Genomic DNA, 27613 nt, shown 5'->3' with positions numbered 1-27613 from the left:
GAGGTCTCCAAGGCACTTACACGAGGAGCCAGGTCTTCAGATTCTTGAGAACTCAAGAAGTGAAGTGGAGGATAGTGTCAACGTGTACTCCTCCTAGCATTTCCTGAAACCTGGGATTTAAAGCTTTTTTAGCTCAAAGAATATCCGGAGGACCAAGACCAACCTGCCAAACCAATACAATGAAGGTGCGTTGCCTCTGGACTTAAGATTTAGGTTGCTCCTGCTTAAAACATTTCAGCAGCAGCAAATACAACTTAGCGGATCTTGCAGAGAAAATATCTGGTCTTGTAGGGCCCTATTTGGCTACAGCCTGCAACCTTGCCCTACTGGGAAAATCTGAGCTCATAAAAAGTGAATTCTGAAGTTAGAAATCTTCAACAGTTGAAGGCAACAAAAGTATCGGGCTAGCATGGGACCTTCTTTGGGTGCGAAATTCAAATTTCTGCATCTAAGAGCTTTCCCACCAAAAGTCAAAAGCTTCACTAGGACCTTGTCCAGCAGCTATCTGACCTTGTGGATCTGACCTTGTGGAGCCCTCTATGGCCATGTCATGTTGCCTTTTCCCACTGAGGATTTTTGACTTCCATTGCAGAGACTAAGTTCAAAGTTCCAACTGTGTCAAAGCTGTTTTTCGTGTCCAACTTGCACTCCATTGTGGTCAGGTTTAACTCGTCCCTAGGAACCAGATGACCTCGGTAGAAGGTTAACACTTTTTGGCTCTATTCTCACATATACAAATTTAAAAATTCATAACTCTAGTTTCTCTCAATTAATTTTTGTTGTTTTGATGTCATTTTATTCATTACAATTTTCTCAATTTTTCTAATTTGTTTTGGGATTTTGCTTATTTGTGTTTTGACTTTATTATTATTGTTTTGGTACTGCCTAAATACTTCACGTACTGTCTCTAAGTTAAGCCCGTCTGCTCTGTGTTATAGCTATCAGGAGATTGAGCTGTCAGCAATTTAGTGTCCGTGGGTATTCACCATACCAAGGACTATGATTATTATTTGAGGTGGGAAGTCACCTCTCCTCAACTAAAACTCCCAATTTCTTGCAGATTATATAAAAAGCTTCTTTCACTCCTAACCCAGGGCACTGCTTGCAGAGGGGGGGGGGGGGGGGCAACACAGGAGGTCACCCACATTGAGTGCTAGGCCCTTCATGAGACAACTTTGAGTTTTGGCCTATGGTGAGGGAAACCCTGCTCGGTGACCGGGGCTCAGTCGCGGGAGGCGGTAGCCGGGGTGGTCCTATACACCTGAGGGCCTAGGTATCTTTGAACTGGGGAGGGACTTGCTTCCTGGAGGAATCTTTTTTTTAACATTTTTATAGATTTTATCAAACAGTTCCCCACAATGGTACTCATTATTAAAACAGACAAATATAGGAGGCTGCAGCATCTTTATAACAGTGCAATTGAATAGCAAGGCAACAAGGTTCAAAACATACTGCAACAGCCCATGACTGTGTGGCAAGCCCTGAGTCACCTACCCCATGTGTAAGTTGTGTACTTCCAGGCTATGCAAGCGCATATCTCTGAATATGGCCAAGGGTCTAGTTGGGGATGGCTCTAGTTGTATATCCCTGTATCCAGGCCATCTGCCAATTTATTCTGGTGTTTCTGGGGAAACCTTCTTGCCATATAAATCAGGTTTTCCAGTTCCATGCAGAAATCCATGCCTTTGGCCCATGCTCAATGGAGCTAGCTTCACCATCTTTCCAGGCTCACGCACGATCTCGTTTCACGATGATCAAACCCAACCAAAGCAAACTCTTCTGACACTTGTTACCCTCTAAGCCATCCGTAATATGAAGGAGAATAAATTTGAGATCTCTAGGTATGCTCTACCCCAGTACTTCCTTCAAGCATCTCAACACCCATTCCAGAAATGAGAATGTGCAGGCAGTGCCAAAAGGTATGAGGCAAGTCCCTGTTTGGGTCATCACACCACAAGCGGCTCCCTGTAGCAATCAGTCCCATGTGGTGCAATCTCACTCTAGTGAAATGTGTGCGATGAAGCAGCTTAAACTTCTCTATTGGCTTCTGCAGCCTCCCGCCAGTCCTCATCGTCCATCTGTCCCAAGTCTCCCCTCCACGCCATCCTCACCCCAGATCAGTTCTGGTAAAGTTTGGAGAAGCATTTTATATATGTAAGAAAGCTTTTGGTCTTTGATGTTGGTAAGCAGGGTTTCACTTTGAGTGGGGAGTAATCAGTGAACAAGCAATAGGTGTGGCTAACTAGAACAAATTGCTGGTGGTGGAACGATGGTATACCCTATTTGAAATGTGTGACACCACCTAAGTGTGGGGAAGGAAGCATGTCCTTTTGTTATTATATTCCCTCACACACCCTAGTGGTGTCATGCTTCATCATCGGGACACCCCGACGCCTAGAAGTCAGGGTGGGCTTGACCGTTATTTCAGGGAGCACTTATTGAGATGATATTTGGCCAGGGGGTTAAAGATTAAAAGTCGGTGTCAGATCCCAGTTTCCCTTTATTCTTGGGTCTGGCACTGATAGTTAAAACAAAAATTAGGGGTTTCTAGGGATATTATGGTCCTAGGGCCCTATTGCCAACATGTTTCTGTCCCTTGCTGCCCCATAAAGGGTGCACGGACTTTCTTCAGGGTGTGGGCCCCCTGGGAAATTTAGATAGTAAATGGGTTTTCCGTACACTACTATGCGATAAGGGCAGATAGCTGCTCCTTATAAATCAAACAATTGTCGTCATAATCACTCCATCTGTAAAAAATAGAAAGACAGCCAAAGTACACAGCACTTTATGTCCTGATTGATAATGAAGTGAATAAAATATATGTGTATACCTTTGTTTTTCCACATCATCATACGTGAAGCAAAATAGAATGTGCGCGTGATTAAAGCATAACCCATCCTATATGTGCTACACTTTTAGTAGCGCGTGAATACATGGGTGGCGGTAATTTACCGCATTCTAATTTCATACACTGTTTGGTGCGTGATTTGTAAACGTCAGTCTTCCCAGTCAGACGTACTAACATGTAGACACGAGATTAAAACAAATATGTCCCTCACTCATTCTCATATCCATCACAGTTAATACATACTCGCATTCATTCATTTTGCATGTAGTATCGCTTACCCCAATTAAGGACCTCAATAAGTGGGGTAGCCCTGTAGTCACACTCTGTAGGTCGACAGAGCACGAGAATTCCAAGATCGATATATCCAAATGCACGCAATTGATATTTCGTAAGATGCGGTTACATCAAAGTTGTTGAGCCCAATATGTTGTGGGGGAAACAAAAAGGAAAGATAGGCAAAGAAACGATTGTTACTAGTCTGTGTCGCCATGTCCCAACACATACCTTCATTGTTCACAATACACGTTCAGATTACTTACGCCACCAAGGGTCCTGCCCCGTAGAGAGACCTATTCGGTTGTGGTTCCCACAGCTTGGAGACACTGCTGGGTCCGGGGCCATGGTTTATAACTCGTGTATGGAGCCTCGGTAGACGCTCCCGCCTGCTTCCGGGAGTGAGTGGCCCCACCCATTAATGGATGTACGTTCTTCGCGTATACCGCCTGTTTTCAGACAGGACCTTTCTTCCAGCCAAATTTCAATCAGAATCGTTTTTAGGGCATGGCGGAAGGAGAGGGAGACGCGGCAGGAGAAACAACACAAACAAACAAGTCCAGTGGGAAGACAGCAACACACCAATGAACACACAGAGTAAGCGATAATACATGCAAAATGAATGAATGCGAGTATGTATTAACTGTGATGGATATGAGAATGAGTGAGGGACATATTTGTTTTAATCTCGTGTCTACATGTTAGTACGTCTGACTGGGAAGACTGACGTTTACAAATCACGCACCAAACAGTGTATGAAATTAGAATGCGGTAAATTACCGCCACCCATGTATTCACACGCTCCGAAAAGTGTAGCACATATACGATGGGTTATGCTTTAATCACACGCACATTCTATTTTGTTTTACGTATGATGATGTGGAAAAAACGAAGGTATACACATATATTTTATTCACTTCATTATCAATCAGGACATAAAGTGCTGTGTACTTTGTCTGTCTTTCTGTTTTTTACAGATGGAGTGATTATGATGACAATTGTTTGATTTATAAGGAGCAGCTATCTGCCCTTTATCGCATAGTAGTGTAGGGAAAACCCCTTTACTATCTAAATTTCCCAGGGGGCCCACGCCCTGAAGAAAGTCTGTGCACCCTTTATGGGGCAGCAAGGGACAGAAACATGTTGGCAATAGGGTCCTAGGACCATAATATCCCTAGAAACCCCTAATTTTTTTTTTTACTATTAGTGCCAGACCCAAGAATAAAGGGAAACTGGGGTCTGACACCTACTTTTAATCTTTAACCCCCTGGCCAAATACCATCTCAATAAGTGCTCCCTGAAATAACGGTCGAACCCACCCTGACTTCTAGGCGTCGGGGTGTCCCGATGATGAAGCATGACACCACTAGGGTGTGTGAGGGAATATAATAACAAAAGGACATGCTTCCTTCCCCACACTTAGGTGGTGTCACACACTTCAAATAGGGTATACCATTGTTCCACCACCAGCAATTTGTTCTAGTTAGCCACACCTATTGTTTGCTGACTGGTCAACCACGGGAGTACTTATAGTGACACAGTGTTAACCCACGGGAGGGTGTACTCCCACATAGAGTTCCTCTCGGCCCCTCGCCAAACTAGGAATCTTTCCTTGTAAGGCATGTGAATTATGAGTAATCAGTGAAGTCATCCTCGAACTGCATAATCAGTACGAGTGCATGATGGAGTTGGAGGTATCGAAACAATTGTGTGCGGTACACATCATATTCTGATAGCAAATCTTGCGAACAAGTATCAGTAATGAAACCGACCAAATACCTAATCCCCAAAGGGAACACCGGTATCTCCTGCACCCATGTCAATGCTGGTGAGCAAGGAGCACTGGGGTAGATCAAGGATTTGTGTATGGTCATATGAAGTCCAGACTATGTAACAAAGATCTCAAGGATCTAAAGCGCAGGGGTCCTCTAGGTCATCTGGGAACATCAGTACATCATTGTCATACAGCGCGACTCTGCCACTTATCTCAGGGGACCACTGGAAGCCTTGCAATAGTGCGCCCACTTGTACCCATGCTGTCAAGGGCTCAGATACCAAAACAAAGAGCAAAGGGGACAACGGCCATCCTTGTCGGGTGCCTCTTTGTATCGGCAAACAATCTGAGGTTACCCCTCCGACTCGCACACTGGCTTTGAGGTTAGTGTACAGCAAGCGTACATATCCAGTAAACTTCGGCCCAATCCCAAGATGAGGCAGAAGAGTATATAAATACTTCCAGTCCACCGAGTCTAAGACTTTCCTGAAGTCAACCGAGAGTAAGGCTTTGTCTCTGGGATAACCCCTGCACAGTTTAATGGCCTTACGGACCCTGGGTATATTGTAGTGGATAGCACGGCAGGGCATAAATCTGGCCTGATCTGAGTGCACTAATTGAGTGGTGACTTTTGTGAGTCGAATGGCCAACATCTTGGCCCATATTTTCACTTTCGAGTTCTATAGCGAGATCAGTTGATAGTTTTCACAGTGTGCATCGTCTAATCTCAATTTCGGGATTACAAAAATTTCAGCCACCCGAGGTCTGGTGATAGCTCTTCATGTGCTACCACCTCCCTGAAGGCTGCCAACAACAAGGGACCAGTCTTTTGCCAAACCAAACTCCAGAATTGTGCTGGGAAACCATTAGGACCCAGCGGTTTGCCCAGCCTGAAGCTGTGTATGGGCGGCCCGTAATTCTTCACACGTTACCTCGGCTTCCAGGGACCCGCAGTCAGCAGGTGACAGGTGGGACACCGGTAGGTCTGCTGCAAAATGAGGAAGATCCACTTCGGGCTTGAGGGATCAGACCTATACAATTCTTGGTAATAAGACGCAAAAATGCATAAGATGGACTCACTCACAGTTTCCCGTGAGACATTTTCGGCCACTAAGTAGGAAACAGGGGCCCGATCTTCTTGGGGGCACACAACCAATGCAGACTATTGCTCACTTTGTCACCTCATTGATACATTCGACTTAGAGGAGCATTCCAGGCCTCTTGTGCCTCTGCCATGAGCTCCTGCCTGAGTAATGTATGCGTATGCAGCGAATCCCTCAAAACGGATTTATCCCTTGACCCCATATAGCGTCTCTCTAGGTCAAGTACCCGTTCCTCTAGATCTTTAACTTTCCGTTGGGCACTATCTTTCTGACTCTTGGAATACCTATTAATATTCCCTCGAATGGTTGACTTTTGGTCCTCCCACATTGTGGTCTGCAAGTTCAAGGATCCTTGGCACTTGCCCTGAAGCATCTCTCTAAACTCCTCATTCTGAAGACACTAGCAGTTCAGGCACCAGCTCGTCGCAGCCCAAACCGGGCTCCAAGCCAGTTCAATTTCCAATAATGAGTGATCGGAGAGGCCTCACACCTAGAATAGTACATCTAGAACTCAGTGGCTTTCACAGCAGGGTAAAAAAAAGTGATGAAGTCTGAAGAAAGACCTGGCGGACACCACAATAGAAGGTGTACCCCCTCCCTTCAGGATAGTGTGGCCACCACACATCAATCAGGGTCAAATTGTGTGAAAAAGCTGACACGAACATCGGCACCGGGCCAACTATCGAGGAGGAAGAGGACCAAACAAAGTTTCAGTCATGCACTCCATTAAGAACTCCTCCCCATAGCTACGGCACCTCAGGAAACTCGCATATAAGGCTACTCAGCCTTTAAGGAATCCCGCTGTAAGAGGCGCGGGACGAAGATACAGATCAGGAAAATCGGGAACCCCTGTAGGGTGCCCGTCATCGCCACGTACAGGCCTAGATTATCATGCCATATCTTGGCCACCGCCAAGGGTGTTCGTTTCCGGATCAGGAGGACCGTACCTCTGGAACCTCGGTGAAATCTGAGTGATATACCGGGGCATAACCTCTGTGAGTTAAAAATGAACAATGGTTGCCCAGAAGATGGGTCTTCTGAGCATCAGCGTCAGTCTTCGAGGATGCCCGGAATACCGCCCCCCTCTTGGATCTTATCTGGAGGCTGGTAATATTCCATGATATGACTGTAAGTTTACCCTGGAGACCTCACTGCCGTGTCCCAGCCATGCCTTCCAATATATCAGTCATTCTCTAACCATGTCATTGAACTAAAAGTGCCTGTCACCTGTGCCTGTTGAGTATCTATGACTAACAGTACCATATGAGTAAAAACACTAACCATTTCCAACCTCCCTTCCCCTCCCACAACTCCCACGCTATACTTCGTGAACTGGAAGAGCCTGTTGTGGCGCTTCTAGGGATGCACATCTCCCCTACTGTTCATCCTAGATGAATTTTCCGGATTGTGTAAGGTATTGCCCAAAATAGGGGACACGCACCTAAGAATGTAGTCTTCCTTTAGGTAATCGATCAGGCACTTTCTCCAAGTCAAACTGGCTAATATAATAGTAGGGATAACGTTTCCGGAAGTGTGGCCCATGAAAAGTATCCTGCGAATGCTTAATTAAGTGTCATGAACTCCCTCAAATCCAAAGGACGTTCTTGAACATCTGAGCCGTGTGCGGCTCTCTTCTTCTCACACCGGTAAATGGATTGGAAACACCGTCAAACTGTCAGGATTTGGACCAGAAAGGTCACAAGGATTCTTCCATTAAATCGCAGCCACAATGAGTGAGACTCTTGGATACCTGTCTACTGAAGGTTCTGACGAAACATTGTCTGTGTCAGACTCCACAGATTCAGTGGTTGGGGCCCCATTGGTCACCCCCCCAACAGCAGATGAGCTCTTACAAGCTATCCTTTGAGATGTAGGACAAATCCTTTTGATTGTTCTATTTTGCATCCAGTTTGAGCTAGTTAATTTACTCATGATTTCCAAACGATATGACAATAACCTTGCTAGCTGTTATGTTCATGTTTATATCTAACACCTTGATTGGCCTTTTGGGGCCCCAGTGGGCAAGTCTTTTTTTTTATAATGGCATTGCTTCTGGTGGTGGGTTGGTTGGCTGTATTGTGCTTCTGCCTAATTTTACAAGAATTTTTCATTGGGCTAGCCCCTCTTAACCTTTTTATAACTAACATAGATCATAGTATAGGCTAGCAGCATGAACACAGTCTGTATTCACTCTTAGTATCTGCCCCCAGCCCCCAGTCCCCAACCCAGCTAGCCATAAAATTATCCACATTACTGGACAAGAATAGCTTTACCCCCAGATGTAATTCCTTCTTAAATATTAAGAGGTTGCCTATATGTTAGAGGGGGGAGCCTGTTTCTGCCCTCTATACACATACTTGTTCTTGGACATAGAAATGTCCCTCAAACCATAAACTGGAATACATACCCCCCACATTTTGCCTGACATCTGATGCAACATAATTTGATGTGCCCTGTGTCCCTGCCAAGCAGATTCCCAGGGCCTGTGTTCTTTCCCAAAGATGTACCTTTGTAACCCCAATTGGCACATCCATGGCCACAGGTAAGCTGCTTGTAAAAGGAACCATGGGCACCAAAGGCACTGTGACAAAGGAAGACCTCTAGTCCACAGTGGCATGAGCCCTCTGCTCAGCCGCGGTCGGTAGTAGGAGTAACAGCAGGGCGGTGAAGTGGGGAGGGGGAGGGGAAGGGTGGGGGGAAGTAAACTATGGATTACGGAGGTTTACAGGTAAATTAACATATAAATTAATAAAACGAATTTCGTTGCGTGCACTGCATCACATTTGAGGATGCAGTGCCCGCAACTAATTTCGTTTTATTAATTTATAAGTTAACTTACCTGTAAACCTCCGTAATCCATAGTTTACTACACCCCACCCTGCCCCTCTCCCTCCCCACGTCACCGCCCTGCAGTTACTCCTACTACCGACCGCGGCTGCCTCTGCTACTACAGTGTCTAAGACCATTCAAAGATGCTGTAAGTGTAGTAAAGTCTAAAGAGTAAATGGTTTAAGAGCTGTCATTACGAACTCCCCAGCTCCATAATGGCTTTACTAAAAACTGGGAAGTTTGGTAACAAACTTCTCAGCACATTATGCCCACACTGATACCAGTGTCGAATTTAATGTAAAATGTACTCAGAGAACATCTTAGAGATGCCCATTGCAAGTCGACCACCCTGATTTGGTTCCTGAATGGCTGCCAGCCATTTGCCACCAGCGGCGGCTCCTCGATTAGGGTGGAGGAGTGCCGCCTCACTGCTGTCTCGCAGTGCGAGAAGCACAAAATAAAATGGTATTTTAAATACCATTTTATTTTCTGATTCTCACACTGCGAGAAAGCAGAAGGCAGGTGTATGTCTGGTTGGGGGCGGGTCGGGGAGGAGTGGCTTGCACCACTCTGAGTACCCTGACTGCTTTGGTCAGCCCTGGGGCCGACCAAAGCAGTCATGCCTCCCTACAGGTGTCCGGCTGGGCGCTGTCCAGGAGTCCGTACCAATCACAACGCTGCCATTGCAGCGTTGTGATTGGCTTACAAGAGGGGAGTGAGCATACCTCGTCCTGTTTCTGTTCAGAAAGCGGGACCCTGCCCAGGAGCAGAGGCGGTGCGGGACCCGGTCAGGTAAGTTTTCTTTTTCTCTTTGTTTTAAACCCCCTCTCCCCCAGTGCGACCCCCCCCCCCCCCCCCCCCTCCCGCGAGTATAGCTGCGCTCCCTGATTGTGTGTTTACTCGGCGGTGGCATCTCATACGGTTTATGGCAAGATTTTCTGATAAGTGCTGCTTTTGCTGTTGTTTATTTTCACATTTGTCACCCCTTCGCCCAATCTCTCCTCTACCGCCAGCCCACAATCTCTACCCCACCCATCAGTTCTCCCTACTATAGCAGTGGGCGCGCCAACATTTTGTGGTTTGGGCCGCACTGTTTGGAAAATCTCGTACATCAACCAAATTTGGAATAAAACTGTATCAGGCTGATAATTGGCCTGTGAGAGTGGTGTATATTCACACTATAATCAGTTAAACCAACTCTTTCACAGCGACTGGAGCACCGGCAGTTGGCACATGATGGCGCCACCTCCTTTACTCTGTCATTCCTGGGGTTGGGGGCTGGACGCATGGAATAGAACTAGGCCAAGATGCGCTCCCACCAAAATACACACACCCATCAGCCTCTGTTTTTGCAGCTTTTATTCAATGTTTTGGCACGCATGACGGCACCGAGTGTTTATTGCCTTGCAAATACAGCTCTTTCTTGTTACACCATAGGAGAAAAGTAATTCATGTAGCCCCCACTTTTATACTTCAGCACCACCCGTGTACGGAATGTCCTAGTGGAAATACTGTTCAGGGACACCAGCCTCCTCCTTGCAACCGAGCAGACAAGAAAAGTCTCGCTCATTAGCAGTTTTTCCACATGGGAAGGAAGTCTTCCATCTGGTCAGCCTCACAGGCATTTGTGTGCTCTCACCCAAGGGACTTGTAACTTCTATGCTAAATGTGAGAAGTTGGCCTGGCATATGCTGGTCACTAGTTATAGTGGCCACCTTGTACCAGTCCAATTCGACTCTTGGTAGATAGGTTTAAGACAACCTTTTAAAGAAAGCTATCCTAGTGGTAGCTGTGGAGAGCAGCGTTCAGGCTAAGTCTCTTGAGGAATGTAAAGCAGCTTGTTTTACCTTATAATCTCTTGAATTACCAAATGAAAATACACCACACAGGTATATATATCAAATATATATGTATTTATTACTAAATATACTCTACTAATCTCTTTATGAGATTAGAGCCAGGTAAACATTAAAAAGATCAACAGTTCTCAATAAATTAAGCACAAATATGGCTGTAGCCCTAGGGGCGTACCAGACCATATACTAAAAAAATGGGTTAACAAACTCGACTTGCAAAGTGAAGAGGCCTAGGGCCTTGGGAATCGCTGGGGCTTCAATGCTACAGTGTTAGCAGGTAAGTAATCAGCCCACAGGAGACGCATGCAGTGTCTAAACACACACGCGTGTTTCCTATACGTTTCAATGGCAAATGTCGCGGTTTGTAATTTACAGTTTTAGGGCACTTCGCAAAAGTCAACAAGCAAGCCACTTACAGGGTAAGTATTTCGAGGACCAACACACACTTGGGTACCGAAGTGCCCAAGTTACCTCACCCAGGGAAGCCGGGTGCATAGGTGTCCTTTGGTGTCGGGTCGCGATGATGTTTGCAATGGAGATCACTGAAGACTTGCTGCTTGTGACGACTGGAGAGGTGTCCGCTGGAATCCGAAGATGGATTGGAGTTGCAGAGGACCTAGAAATTGAGGGGACAGAGTTCAAAGTCACTTGCCAGTGACCGGTGGCCAGTAAGATGGATGACCACAGCTGTCGCGTCTCTTCAGGTCGATGATGGTGTTTTGTGTCTTCGCTCACGAGGTCCAGGAGAGATCGATGATAGCCAGCAGCTGGATTCGGAGATTCCCACAATGTCTGCAGCTGATGACGGTGTCGGCACCCGTATTGGAGCCAACAAGCCTTGGCAACTGCAAGTCTTGTGTAGAGTGAAGATTGTCAATGGTGCAGACCAGCAAGGTCTGATGGACTTACTCAGCAAGGGTAAGTGAGGGCAGGCCTGGAGCAACCAGGAGAGCCCTTGAAGTTGATGAGAAAGTCTTCGGGTGAGTCACTAGCCAATGGGCAAGCAACCGTAAAGACGCCTTTGCAGGAAAAGTTCCACAGGAGCCCAAGGTCACTCGGGATGGGGTATGCTGCTGATTTTCGGTACCAGACCTGCTAGGGACTTGGACTACAGATGGTCCAAAACACAAGTTCGTTGAACGTTGTTTAGGGCTTGCACTCTAAATCAGTGCACGGTTCCCTGGTATTGCTGTTCCTCATCACTCGTGGGGTCCAGACGCCACAGCTTCGCTGGGGACTCAAAATGGCTGTCGAGAGGTCAGGAAATTTGCTTCAGGGGATGCAGGGACTTCGGACTCCGGCGGGAGCGGTGAAGTTTGCAACCGTTGTTGAAGAGTTTTGGTGCCTGCCAAGAAGGGGAGTCACTCCTTGACTCCAAGGGAGATTTTTCAGTCTTCCAGAGATAGTGGAACGTCGAAGGGCCAGGATTCTTCTTTGTAGAGCGTCGTCCAGGGTTAATCTGAGTTGCATTGGCAATGCTTGGTATCTTATAGTGAAGATATGGGAGGGACTAGCTCTATGACCACTCCTCTAGGAGGGTCAGGGTAGTGGGGGGTTACACCCACGTCCCTTTGTCCAGTTTCGCGCCAGAGCAGGGGCAGGTAGCCCCTGAACCGGTTGGAGCTGGCATATGCACAGAGGAGCCTACTGCTCCCCTAGTGCAGGACTTCAAAGCACTCTAAGAGTGCACCCACCCAGCTCCAATAAACTAAATCCTGTCTGGGAGGTGGTGACACCTCCCTGTGACAGGAAACCTTTTGTTGGGCTCCCTCCACTGCGAGTTTCGGTCAGCAGCAGGAGGGCAGCCTGGTGTCTGTGCTGGTGGCATCCATTTTGTGATGCCAGGGCTCTAGAAGATTTCTACTGTTTAGTACAGTGGGTACATGTCGTCCCCTCTAGAAGGGTGGGATCATACTCCCACACCAGTTACTGATGTGGGGGTATGATTCCAAGTTGTTTGACACCAAACACGACATGTTTTGATGCAGCCATCCCAAAGTTAGCATTTACCGCGAGGTTATAATGCACTTAAGAGTATATGGTTTAACCGCATCCACAAACAGCAGCAGAGAATAGACTCTGCCAGCTGCAGAGGGGTCCTGCTCAGGCAGAAGCACCCCCTCACATAGTAAACCAAGCACCCTGCCCACAGGATTGATAGGGCCTGCAATAGGGGTGGCTGATAGGTTTATATGTGTGTGTATGGTGAGATATAGAAACCTATACCTCAGTGAGGAGTGCTAACACTACCTCACACAGGCTGCAGTAGCAGGCCTGTGGTGTCAGATTGAGAATGCTTCCCAGGGGTGGCACAATACATGCTGCAGCCCCTGGTAGGCCTGTGAAGCACCAATGCCCTAGGTACCTAAGGTACCATATACTAGGGGCTCATAAGGTACCACAGTATCCAATCACTAGTGCATCTAATATGCACACCAAGTTGTTTAGAGAGATCAGTTAGACTGGGGCCCTGATTAGCAGGGACCCAGCCAGACTATAGTCAGAAACCAGTGTATACATCAGAAAAAAAAGTGGGGGCAACATAAGTGCAGATCCTACTCTCCTACACTAAAATGTCAGCTTATTGCCCAAAATGTTCAAGTTTTACACATGTGCCCAAGGAACCTCATTATGTATGCCGGTGATTTGTCATGAGTGATTGCCGCCACTAAAATAGGCAGATGCAGCACGAGCTGATTGCAGAAAGGCACTATCATTTCTAACTATTTGAATCATTAGAGCTTTCTTTCCTTAAATTAATTACTTAAGAAAAATCGTTAGTCTCCCGCCCGAATCGGGTCTATTGGCATGTTTGAGTTAGCCGTGAGCCCCAAGACCTGCTGCTGCGCTCACCACTCTCAAATGTCACTGGCCGCCACTGTTTGCCACCACCAGACAGGTATCTGGACTCCTGGGTAGAGAGCCTCTGCTCTCTGGGTCCAGAGACAAAGCCCATCCTGGGCAGAGGTGTCATGCCTCCTCCCTCAGGATGGGCTGGGTCCACGAAGGGGAAGCTTCAAAGGCCTGCCGCCTTTGGAAGTTGTCCCTGCCTTTTGCTGCCCCCCAGCAACTGGCTCCCACTGGTTCTGGTCCCCACAAAAGAGGTGGATCACGTAGAATTGGGATGCCTTAGTTCAAGAATTTACCACACGCACCAAAGATGACATCAGACCCCTAACACCCCATCTTATTTAATGCAGAGTTTATTAATCTACTAATTTTTTAGATCGAGCATGGGCAGTGCATGCACTGCTCTGGGATGCATGCTGTATTCAGGTGTGGACTTGAAACTCTGTCCACTCTCCACTAGGCCTGGGCGGCAAATTCCGTTCCGTTCGCGGAATTTGCGGAGAACGCGAAATTGCCCAAAATTCCGCTTTCCGCGACTTCGTGAAATTTTTGCTTGTTCGCGTTCTCAAAATGCGTGTTCACGAGATATTTCTCCCCGAGCACGCAAACAGCGATTGTAAACAGGAAAAAAGCATCGCGAACAAGCAATTCCGCGTGTTCCCGGAATTTCAGCGTGTTCGCGGAGATTTTTTACCATTTCGCGGAGATTTGCGTAACACGATTACGCGAATTCCGCCCACCCCTACTCTCCACCCATATTTTTCATTACCTTGTGTCATTGTCCTTTGTAAACTGTGGCTTTTCATTGGTCAATACGCTCAGTAGTCCCTCCTTAGTACTCCCTTATTTCATCTTGTCACCTCCTATAAGGACTGGCTCTCTTACTTGTGTTGTTACTCAGTGGGCTTTAATTACAGCCTCCGAGCCCTATTTCTTTAAATGGTTTTCACCTGCCTGCTGTTGCAGACAAGAAGCTCTCTCCTAACATTTTTTTTTTTTTTTTTTTATAGCACGGCCCGCCACAGTGGCCGTCATGCCTTTGTTTTCAGGGAGGACCTGGCCTGGCAGTTCGGGCTGGACTGTTCCCATTGGACACAGGGCCAAGACTGATTTGCATATGGCTGGGTTCAAACTGGTGAATGTCTGAGATTGTTCTGCATTCTGTCCATCAATTGTTATGTTATGTTATGTTATGTTATGTTATGTTATGTTATGTTATGTTATGTTATGTTATGTTATGTTATGTTATGTTATGTTATCAGGGGTTTTGTTAAGCGCTCAGCTACTCAAGCAGAGTGTCCCGGCGCTGTCAGACCCGTAACCGTAGAGCTCCAGCAGGGGAGAGAAAACTTATTGGCCAAACAGCCATGTTTTGAGCTTCTTTCTGAAGGTCATCAAGCTCTCACTCTTTCTTAAAGACAGTGGGAGGGCATTCCAGGCCCGGGGCGCAAGGTATTTAAAAGACCGCCCTCCGATCCGGGCGCGCCTAATTGCCGGGACCGTGGTAAGAGACAGTGACGCAGAACGCAAGGTTCTGGCCGGCAGATGAAAACCGATCCTCTTCCTCAAATAGAGGGGACCAGTGCCATAAAGGGTCTTAAATGCCATAGTAAGCGCCTTGAATTCAATGCGCCTCTGAATAGGCAGCCAGTGAAGAGACTGCAGCAGTCCCGTAGCGTGGGAGCGGTGGCCGAGGCCAAAGATTGCCCGAGCGGCCGAGTTCTGCACAACCTGCAGGCGTGAGAGAAGGAGCTTCGGAAGACCCAGATAAAGGACATTGGCATAGTCCAACCTAGAACCTATCATGGCCTGCACCGTAATTTTCCTATGGGCGATGGAAAGCAAAGGAAGAAATTTTCTTAGCATTTTTAGAATCCCAAAGCATTGACCAACTAGGCTCACAATCTGTGGTTTAAAAGTAAGACAATTGTCCATCTTAACACCAAGATTTTTAGCCACCGAGGCCACGTCAGAAGGGGGAAACATATCCGCCGGCCACCAGGACATCCAACAGGGATCCGGAGGACAACCGAAGAAAAGAACCTCGGATTTATCCGAGTTGCATTTAAGCTGATTGCATTGGAACCATGTAAAAACCGCACCCAGACAGCTTTTAATGCGATTTCCGTTGAAGTCCTTGTTCTTTTTCCATTTATCACCCCGAGTGGGATGCATATGCCCAGACGTGGGTCCTCTGCTCTCCATGCCACTGAAGTCAAGCTATACTGGCTGATGAGGGGTGAAACCCTGAAACCGGTCCTAGGATGCTTGTTTCCAGTCAAGGGAGGACCTGGCTTGCCAGTTTGGGCTGGACTGTTCCTATTGGGCACAGGGTCAAGACTGATTTGCATATGGCTGGGTTCAAATTGAAACGACATGGGGAGCAAAAAACGATGGATTTAGGCCCAGATCTCTGTACTGGGGTGAATGTATGACATTGTTCTGCATTCCATCCATCAATTGTTCTTTTTGCATTTCTCACCCAGAGTGGGACCGGTATGACCAAACTTGGGTCCTGTACTCTCCATGCCACTGGTGTGAAGCTATCCTGGATGATGAGGGGTGAAACCCGAAACTGGTCCTAGGATGCCTGTTTCCAGTCCAGGGAGGACCTGGCCTGACAGTTCAGGCTGGACTGTTCCTATTGGGCACAGGGTCAAGATTGATTTGCATATGGCTGGGTTCAAATGGGAATGACTTGGGGAGCAAAAAAACGATGGATTTAGGCCCAGATCTCTGTACTGGGGGAAATGTATGGCACTGTTCTGCATTTTGTCCATCAATTCTTCTTTTTTCATTTCTCACCCCGAGTGGGATTTGTATGCCCAGACATGGGTTCCGTGCTCTCCATGCTACTGGAGTCAAGCTATTCTGACTGATGAGGAGGTGAAACCCTGAAACTGGTCCTAGGATGCTTGTTTCCAGTCCAGGGAGACCTGGCCTGGCAGTTCAGGCTGGACTGTTCCCATTGGGCACAGGGTCAAGACTGATTTGCATATGGCTCAAACTGGAATGATATGGGGAGCAAAAAAACGATGGATTTAGGCCCAGATCACTGTACTGGGGTGAATGTATGACATGGTTCTGCATTCTGTCCATCAGTTTTCCTTTTTGTTTTATTTGCGGCGCATGTTTTTTTCCTATTCATTCACTTTTTTTGATTTGTTTAGAAGCGTCCCCTGCCACGTTTATAGCTCAAACTATCATAAATGCGAGACCTATTGCATTACAAATGCTTGTTAGGTCCTTCAAAATGCAGGTGATGATCTGTTGCTCTTAAAAAAATAAAACAAGCACTGGCAAAGCCAATAGGTTTCACCTATGCGAGAGATATTGACTTTTTACCATGTTATACAACAGCGTGGAGTGAAGTAGAGTAGAGGAGTGGGGTAGAGTGCAGTGGAGTGGCATGGACTGAAATAGAGTGGTGTGGAGTACAGTGGAGTGGCATAAAGTGGAACGGCATTCAGTAGAGAGACATGGTGTGGAGTGGAGTGGATTGGCATAGGGTAGAGTGGTGTAGAGCACAGTGGCGCAGAGCTGATTAGCATAAAATAGAGTTGAGTAGAGTAAAGTGGCGTAGAGTGGGGTAGACTACAATGCAGTAGAGTGGCATGGCATAGAGTGATGTGGGTTGGCGTAGAGTTGTGTGGATTGGCATAGAGTGGAGTAGAGTTTCTTAGAAGGGCGTAGAGGAGAGGGGTGCAGATTACAATGGTGTTGAATGCAGTAGTGTAGGGTGGAGCAGAGTAGAGAGGACTAACATACAGTGCAATGGTGTAGAGTGCCACAGAGTGCAGTGGCGCAGAAGCATAGAGTAGTGCAGAGGAGTAGACTGCAGCACCGTAGGGTGGAGCATCGTACAGTGGAGCATCGTAGAGTGGAAGAGCACAGTGGCATGGAGTGGTGCGGGAAGATCAAAGTGGCATAGAGAGCTGTGAAATAAAGTACAGTGGCATGGAGTAGAGTGTAGTGGTGTAAAAAGCAGTGGCATAGAGTGCAGTGGTGTAGAGTACAGTGGTGCAGAGTCGAGTGGTCAGAGTAGAGTTGTGCAGAGGTGTAGATTGTTGCAGCATATAGAGTGGTGCAGCAGCCTAGAGTGGTGCAGCAGCCTAGAGTGGAGCAGAGAAAAGCAGAGTGGCATGAAGTGCAGTGGCGTGGAGTGCGGGTGTAGAGAAGAGCAAAATTGCATAAAATTGCAGTGGCATAGACTAGTATAATGGTGTAGAGTAGAGTGACGTAGAATGGTGCAGAGCAGAGTGCAGTGGTGTAGAGTGGTGCAGAAAAGAGCAGAGTGGGGTAGACAGCAGTGGCATAGAGGTCAGTAGCATAGAATAGAGTGCAGTGGCATAGAGTAGTGCAGCATAGAGTGCAGTGGCATGGAGTGCAGGAGTGCTGAGTGGAGTAGCAGAGTGCAGTGGCTTAGAGTGGAGTAGAGTGCAGTGATGTTGAGTGCAGTGGTGCAGAGTAGAGTGCAGTCGTATGTAGTGAAGTAGAATTGAATAGAGTGTAGTGGTGTAGAGAGCAGTGGTTCAGAGTGCTGTGGTACAGAGTGCAGTGTTATAGATTAGAGTGGTGCAGCGTAGAGTGCAGTTGCATAAATTGCAGTGGCGCAGAGTAGAGTGCAGTGGCATAGAGTAGAGTGAGGCAGAGTAGAGTGCAGTGGCACAGTGTACAAGTATGGGGGTGGGAGACAGAGGAAGCTACGTGGATGTGCATATGGAAGACGGACTGAAAATGCAAGCACACATATGGAGTGCTTGAGCACAAGGAAAAAAGTAGCTCCAAAAATAGGAGCAATGGATGGATACAAGTACTTAGTCCTTGATTCAGGGTATGGCCAAAGACAAGAAGAAGAGAACACGCTTGCATGCCATGACCAACGGGGACAAAGTATATGAAAGCTACATTGAAGCTAACACAGAGTAAGCTAAGGGCAGGCTATAAACCCACTGTGTGTAAACATGTCTTGCAGAGACAGCTCATGCACTGCCTAGGCAAAACCTATAAACATTAAAAAGAGTCTTTTAGTCATCCAATTATTTAACATTGTTTGGCTGCTACATCACTCTCAGTTAACATAACATAACATAGTAAGTAACTTACGCAACTGCACTCTATTCTGCACCACTCTAATCTATGCGACTGCACTCTGTACCACAGAACTCTGAACCACTGCACCCTACACCACTACACTCTATTCAATTCTACTTCACTACATACGACTGCACTCTACTCTGCACCAAAGCCAATCGGTCACTGCAATGCGAGGGCCATTGGCTTTGTCAATGTGAATGTGTTTCAGAATTGCATGGCGAGATGGTAAGTGTTCTCCAGGCAGATTTAGCACCCAAGCACCCGCAGCTGTTGTTTCGTTACTCCTTTGTGTTACCATGGGCATACATGAACAAGGCATCCCAAATTAAATTTACCATTTGATAGAGAGCAAACCAGAATATGAAATGCGTCAATTCCCTTTAACGAGTGCTGCCAAAATGACCTAGTAATGATTTATTTGTTCACCTCTCAAGAACAGAAGGTACCATCTGCCTTAGTGCAATTAGTACTTGTGACAATCATGTTACACACATGCGTGCTACAGGCACTCAACCCACTGAGCTAATCGACTGGCTGGAAGTATCACAGCCAAGAATGATCAAAATGCAGAGATTATTGCAATGGAGACCATGGAGGTAGAATGAGCAGATTTTTAAATCCAAAACTGGGTCATTTCCTAAATATAGAAGTAGGACTATAATTTCACATCAACCGAGGGGGCCAGAATGATTTATAAAACACAGCCCAACACCCTGGAAAACATGGCCACCGAGGAACTGGAGGGAATAAATCAAATACAACTTATACACAAGCTATCATAAGTGCTATTTAACTTTATTTCTTGGAAGGCTAGTACTTAATCATGCAATTGAACACACTCAGGCGTCACTATAGGGGTGCGGGGGGTGCGGACCGCACCGGGTGACACCCTCACATGGGGTGACACCAACAGGGCCGGTGTTCGCAGAGCAACCTAACCTTTCAGGAGGAGGAGGTGCCTGTGCGCCGGGCACACTGTCTCCTCTCCTTTCTTTTATTTGCTTCCCTGTGAAATGGATCCAAAAAAGAAAATCACTTTTGCTGGAAATCAATGTTGTATTTTTCTGACATTTAATTCCAAAGTGCAGCATCAGGAATAAAAGTTTAAAAATATGAAAAATAAATAACTAAATAAAGTAAGACAGAGTGGTAGCAAACTGGCCAGATTGATGTTATTCACACCCAAACACTTTAGCGCCACTTTTACAGAGTTTGCCCGTGAAGCGCTATTTTTGTTGTCTTGGTCTTGTTTTCCCTGGGCTTGGAACTAGTGCACCAATCCTGGAGGTACTGCAATGTGAGGATTGAAAAACAAAATTTGTACTGCTGCTCTGCATCTAGGGATGTCTTTTTTTTACCATACTGCTTAGGTTTTGTAAGGATATAAGCAATGGCCATTGAAATGGGTCCATTCAGGGCCCTGTTGTCATGTCCTTAACTTTTCAGGCAAAAGCACTCACTGATTTCTGAACAGTGAGTGTAAAACCGTTAAGGTAACCATGTAGTTCCTGCTTATATTTCACATGGTTTGCAAAATTTTGCATTCCCTATGATTGTTTGCTTTTTCCAGGATGCTGTCACTTTTTTTTGTAGGCCACATATTGCTCTTGCCCAGTGCGTAATTTAAATTGAGCCGCATCCAGGTGTTTATAGCTGGCAACAATTGGGTTGTAGTTGAAGGCAGTCTGAGTTTTTCTCAGTGGGGCAGTATGGTGTTCAGTGGGGAGAGGATGTGGCACTATGGCCAGAGCTGTTGAATTTGGAACTGGAGAACCAGGTTCAGCCTTAATAACCAATCCGCCAGACCACTCTCCTGAGAGAGCACTATCTCATGCTAAATCTTAGAAGGCTTCGCAAGACATTAGAAGCCCCGGTGTCGTAGCACCAGCAGGTAGACTCTAGCATGACAAATGTAGGTTAACCTTCAAGGCTTGTCCACCACTATTCATACTGAAGTTCACCTCCAGTCTTGCGGGCAGGCCTATGAAGCAGTACACCCTAGAACAACAGTGACCCTGTCACTGAGATCACAAGACCCTTGAGAAGGGCCAGCTCTAGGGCGGTGCAACCGGTGTGACCGCACTAGGTGCTGACTTTAGGTGGAGGCATCATTTTTGCAAGTATATTATGGTTTTAAATGCGCTTGCTGCCTCCTTCGTGGCCTCCAGTAATTTTCAGCAACAATAAAAATGTCATGATGACTCTGGTGTTTAATGTTCTTCCTAGAGAGAGATCGGAATTTTGTCTAATGGAAGATTTGACTCATGGAAAGGTAGCTCAGAGGGTTAATGTACCTGCTGCAAAGAACATGTACCATGCAGATCACAAAGTGCACATAATGTAAATAGGCCAGTGGGCTACTGCTTTTGTCAGAGAGATCCTTTTGTTACTTGCAGTTTATAAGTTAAAATCCTAACATAGAACAGTGAGCTATTAACTGTCATCTACTCCGCAGCAACACAAGTCACATTTTTTATTAACTTTTGATACGTTTGAACTACAAACAATTTATTAGTTTAAATGGTCAGATCATGCTGCAGATCTTGCATTATGAGGCAAATATGGCAGAGCCATTATTATTTAGAAAACATTTGCAAACTAGGATTTTTAGCCATTCATGTTTGAACTGCTGTTTTGGAAAAGGGAGAAGTGCTGATGACAGAAACTCCATGGCTCGGAGACAAATGGCTTGTGCTTTTTATCGTATTTGGGGACATTCTGTGATTAGAAGCATATCCCACTTTGTGAATACATTTTACTGTCAATAACTCATTATAACCTTAAATAATCACGTGTATGCATTGGTTGATAAAACTGGGCAGTGATACCAAACAAATACCAAAAATTGGGATGTTTGCGCATTCTGGCCACGCCTCTGGCTCTGCCCACTGATCCAATCCTTGGGTTATTCCTGCCTTCTGATTCTCCGCCCACAGTTCCCCTACTTTTTTTCCCCCACTTCGACCACTGATATATCGTGTTGCTGGATAGTGGGAACACCACACCAGTAAAAAGTACCATACCTATGATATTATAAATTCCAATAAATTGTTGACTAGCAGGTAGCCCACTGTACAACCTGATTAATGAGTCATTATCACACTGTTGTTAACAGGCACATTTTGTAAATATAGGACCTACATTTACAAACGTTACTAAGGATTCTGTATGGTCCCGTTATTTGCCAACTGTGTCGGACTCGGAGCGGAGGAGGTCCATGCGGTAAGTCATGAGGGGGTGACACCATGAGTTACCCGCATCGGGTGACACCAACCCTAGTGACGCCACTGTAATACAAGCTTGTTGAATCGATCCGCTCTAAAAACCAGGACAAGTAAGGAACTTAGTGAAATCTGCCAGGACAGTCCCAGGTTTTGCTCATCTGTCCTGGCAGATTTCACTAAGTTCCTTACTTGTTCTGGTTTTTAGAGAGGATCGATTCAACAAGCTTTTATGTGTTCAATTGCATGATTAATACAGGACGTCTGGTCACCCTACATGGAGGGGGTTGCTGATGTACTTTGCACTGTATCAGGCGTGTCCATGCTTTTCTTAGAGGACCATGCCCATGTATTATGTCTCTAGACCTATAACTGTCTTCGAATTGATAGCGTCCTGGGCCACGTTCATTTTATTGTCCGGCAAATCGTATTAAAATAGGTCCTTGTTTTCCTAGATTAAGCTTGAACATCACGGCCATTTTAGAATAGAATTATTTCCTTTGGCTCCAACAATTGTTCTCAACGACAGTTTTTCATCCTGCAAAATGAGAATTAACTTTTATTAAAGTAAGGAGACATATAATTTACTTTGATAGGAGTACTCAAACGTTTAAGAGCTGCTAAGCACAACAATGTATTGACCGGCAGTAAGCACATATAGAAGGGAGGCGCTAGACTGTAGCATGGATTTGAGACATCCGAAGATGGCTGAGGTGCTTGACGCTTCCCAGAGGTTCTTCTTCCCGGCCTTTGCCTTGCTCATATTGCTGGGGACGTTAGTTTGCTGTTTATGCTCTGGATGTCATTCATTTTCGGTGGCAGGCGATCTGGGACCGTCGGCGTTACAGCAGCAGGTACGAGAGGGATTTGTGCGCATGGTCTTTGAGTGCCTGGCAGTGTATTTTGTACATGAGCTACAGAGAGAACGGGCGGTGTCTGGTGGATAGAACGCTGCTCCTGAATAGATTAATTGGGTCTTTCTGTGGAGCAATTGGCCTGGGCCAATTAAAGTGTTTGGGACCATCAGTTGTTGCAACCTGCTAAGAGAGAGAACCTTGGAAAATGGGGAAGTGTCCTGGGGACACAGACCTTTAGAACTGGAGGAGGTTGATTGGGGGGGACATGACAAGAAACGAGATAAGAATATGATTTGCATTCCTGTTTACAGAAATGGCTGGGCACTTGGAGCTCCTGAAAAAACGACCACTCCTGAGGTGGGCTCTTAAACAAAGAAAAAAGAGGTTCCTAAAATGGTCATTAGATGGGAGGACTGGCTGGATGAAAGTTATTTGCCCCTGCTCTCAGGAGTGGCAAATACAAAAAGAGGCATGACACATGTATGCCATGGATAAATGGGGAGAAAGATTAGGAGAGCCATGATGGAGCCATCAAATGGGAAGCCTACGGCGAACTGAAGCCCACAAAGTATGTACAACATGTCTCTTTCAAAACAGCTCATGTGCTGTCTAGAGCCAAGACTTAACCTCTTCTGTGCCCATGACGAGATAGTCTCGTCATGGAACACGGTCGCGCTGTGCCCATGACGAGACTATCTCGTCATGAACCCCACCCACTAATTAAACGCCCGGCACAGGAGGGGGAAAGGGCGTGGCACAGAAGGGGTTAAAAAAGCACAGGTTTGATCTGTCATTCTCCCTTATAATTTTTTTATTTCACAGTGGCTGTGTGCCGCCCGCCCATTTAAAGAGCATGTTTGCAACAATTAGTTATTCATGAGAAGTTTAGTTAATAAAACCTAGGAACTAAGTGTACAATCCCAAACATCAAACATTTGTAAGGGCACTTTTTAATAAGTATTAGCAAAGCCAATAGATCTCTCCAAGTAAAAACCTATTGGCTTGTCAATGTCTTTTAGCCATGTTGTACTGCAGCACCACTGCTGTGCAGCATGTCTAAACGTAAAGAAATAAATGCTGTGACGCTGTTTCACTGCACCTTTTTACTTTACTTTCAGCCACTGCTGTTCAACATTGCTACAAGAAACATTTACAAAGGCAATGACTCTCGAATAGCCAAGATCGTTTGCCTTTGCCAATGCCTTTTTTGTTTATGTTAAGCCATGTTGCACAGCAGCTGCACTGCTGTACAACATGGCAAAAACACATTGCCAAAGCCAGCAAGTAGTTCTAGCCTAAGCGAGTCCTATTGACTTTGGCAATGCATGCTGCATTTATGAACCGATGCCCTTAAACCATGGCAACGGCAGTCATGACCACAGACCCTGCCTCGACTGAGCCTAGCACATCCCAACAAATCCATTGTTCTCCTCTTCCATCTACCATTTTCAACTAAATACCCAATTTATTATTAGGGATATGGTATGTAGATCATTATATGGAGTTTATCTCTCCCACCATCTAATTCTGCAAGTTGCCATGCATATTGGTGCAGCGAGGTTCTATTGGGAGGGTAGGATGGGTTTCATTGTTTTGATTGTTATTCTTTATTGCAGAGAGTGTCTATAAGCATGCATAATTTACTCATATGGAATTAGGCCTTCCTGTCGCAGTATGAATGATATTCACATCCTGATTCTATCTTGACACAGGGAAGCCTGTTTGCAAATGCTGCTTTGGTTGAAATGTACATACATGTATCCTCAGTACCATCTGAGCTGCTGTTTCCGGGTTTCAAATTATTTTCCTTTTATATAATAAAAATCAAAGCCGAATAAAACATCCACAAATGACTCTTCACGGAGACCTGATCGTTGAGGCATCAGGCACCTGCCTTCACCGACCAATTATCTGTCATCGAGAGAACTGGTACAGGGGAAAGAGGGTGGACAGCATTTATCTAGTCAGACATAATCCCTATCAAGGGGCTACAAGAGCCGAAATACAGTTCCATTGAGCACATGCTCGCCATGTCCATTACTTGTTCAACAGCATGTCTAGTATGCATTGTAGCATACCATCCTCCAAAATTATTCAGATAACTTTTCCACTGCCCTCCTTCTCATGGCACAATACATCTTCTCACTCTTGAGGTGAGTGAGGGCACGTTTTAAATATTAGGGTTACAACCATTGTACTTCTCGCATGCAATTGACGTTTATCAACAGGACCAGCCTGGGTTTCTACCAATTAATATACCTGCATCAATCCACTAGCGAATTCAAGTGAATATTTATATACATTTCTGTAAGTGTCAGAATTTTGCAACATCCAGGCACAATGCCTAGGGGAGAGTTAGGGCCTAATTACGAACTTGTGGTGGAGGTCCCTGGACCGCCAGACTGACATTCTACCCTTGGTATTAGGACTATGGTGGTGGGACCGCCACAGGACCACTGCTACCGCCAGCATGCTTGATCCCGTGGCTATGGTGCAGTGATCAGAGGCTATAATATGCTGGTGGTGCAGCTGCTGCACTGCTAAGTATATTATGAGTTTCCTCACTGTCCTCCTTTTCATGGCAGTGAGCCCACCATGAAACTAAGGGTGCCCTACAGAGCCCCCCGTTGCCTCTATGCACTGGAGTGCATGCAGGGGGTGCACATGGTGTGCCCACCTATCAGTATGCACTCCCATGTTACTGCATGGAACGAAAAGTACAATAATGTGCATTTCGGTCATGCAGGAATGTGCCTTGGCATTCCCATTGTAGTGCCTTTCTAAGGCTCCCCGCCTGGGACCGCCACAGCACCACCCGCCAGACCAGGAGAAAACTCCTAATCTGGCAGGCGGTTGGTTGACAGCTTTGGACGTGTGGCAGCAGGGCACTGGCTTGGCGGCCCATTGCCACACTACCAAAGTCGTAACCAGGCCATTAGGGCCTCATTACGATGACAGACAAACTTCAGTCCGTCTGCCATCATCTCCTATCTGGGACTGCCTGTCAACCGTGCGGCAGCCCCACAATAGGAATTAGGATGCGCCCGCCACAGTGGTGGTCGCATCACCCACCTTTAACATTGCAGCGGGTCCGCAGTAATGTTAAAAAGGGATGTTGTACACAAACCTGTACTACATGACAGGCACCCTGCAGTGCCTGTCACTTGGTACAGGGATATGTAGGGCGGCAACATAGGTGCCCCCCGAAACCCAAAGAAAGGTCCAGGGGGAAGGGGGCCCATTACAGGCCCCCAATATCCATCCCTGCCAGCTTTTTCATGGCGGTTGAACCACCAAGAAAGGCTGGCGTGGATTGACATCCTAATCTGACTGGCAGTGCCCAACATGCACCTCTGCCATTCTGGGCTATGCGGGCGGTCCGACTGGTGGTTGGATTCAAACCGACTGTCGGAACCGTGGCGGTCGGGGTTGCCAACCACCACCGATCTGACCACCATCGTAATGTGGCGGTCTGATAGGCCCTTGCCATTGGCGGGGGAATCACCACCAACAGGCTGATGGTGGCAGTCCTCCGGTAATCGTAGTCAGCCCCTTAGTATCTAAATCATGCAGCTAGGTCACTACATTGTGTTTTTTCATTCCATGGAGACTTAGACCCTGATTATGAATCTGGCGGTCCACAGACCACTGGACTCACAGTGGCCCTGCGATGGAGGTCCAGCCACTGGCGGTCCAACCGCCCCATTAGAAGTTGGGCAGTCAGACTGCCGTAGCACCGATGGAACCACTGCAACTGCTCGGGGTCACAGATTGCTGGTGGTGGTGCGGCAGTCTTGAGGCCGCAATATGCTTGGCGGGACCACAGTGATCCCGCCAAGCCTAATACGAGTTTCCTCTCTGCCATGGTTTAAATGGCGGTTCCTCCTCTATGAAAACTGTGACAGAGAGGAAACATAGCCTCTGGGCCATGGGGTGCATGCAGGAGGGTACATGTTGTGCCCCCTGTATGCATGCACCCCAGTACTTGCACGCCATGAACTGCACCAGTCCATGCTGTGCAGGTACTGTCTTTGACATTCCCATTGTGGTGAATATTTCATAGGCACCGCTGTGGGAATGCTAAAGAACCACCCGACAGTGTTTGACAGTGCAGGAGTGGGGCAGAGTGGGGCAGAGCATGGCGGTCCCGATCCTGCACCTCCAAACTCATTATCAGACCCTTAGGGGCTATTAGTATGGTGGGCAGTGGCACTACCACTGAGGAAATGTGAATTTCGTGATCAGTTATGTCCCCTATCGTAGACCCCAACGGCTCCATGTGCATGCTATAAGTACATGTATGTTCCCTCCAGTTCCAGTTTTGAAGACGCAAATACATGTGCGTCCACCGTCAACATGTCCTCTTTCAGATCCGCCATGAATGGGTCAGATATTCCATTCCTAAGTATGAAAGGCCACCGACTTTATGTGGTTCACTTTCCACATTTTACAGATTCAGGCGAGTAGGCCCTGAATTCTGTCATCAAGCCTTTTCCTGCCTTCTGCCTCTGAAAGCTCCAGTCTGAGCCTGCATCTGTATCCATGAACTTTGTCCTACTCCCTGCGCGGCTAACGGTGCCTGATCCAGCATATTGCCTGCCAAAAACTGTATTTCACCTTCAAGATTATCTACTCCGCTCCTCATCCGATGCATTCCTGTCTAGCAGTTTAGGTAAACATTCCTCCAGCTACCGTGCAAAGGGCCAGGCCTCGCTGTCCTCATGCAAGTAATTCATAGGCCCCGTTACCATGGAATATTCCTACCCCCTCGCATCTCATGTAGACACTTAGACGCTTGTACACGCACTAACAGTCAGTATAAAATAGATTCTATCCTAGAGACCTTTCCTTTTGGATAACACAGTTCTTTAAACATAGGATATTAGATATGATTTGGGATTAGGT

Source organism: Triturus cristatus, chromosome 7 (assembly GCF_964204655.1).
Source record: "Triturus cristatus chromosome 7, aTriCri1.1, whole genome shotgun sequence".
NCBI classification, from domain to species: Eukaryota; Metazoa; Chordata; class Amphibia; order Caudata; family Salamandridae; genus Triturus; species Triturus cristatus.
Note: the sequence above shows the minus strand (reverse complement) of the source record.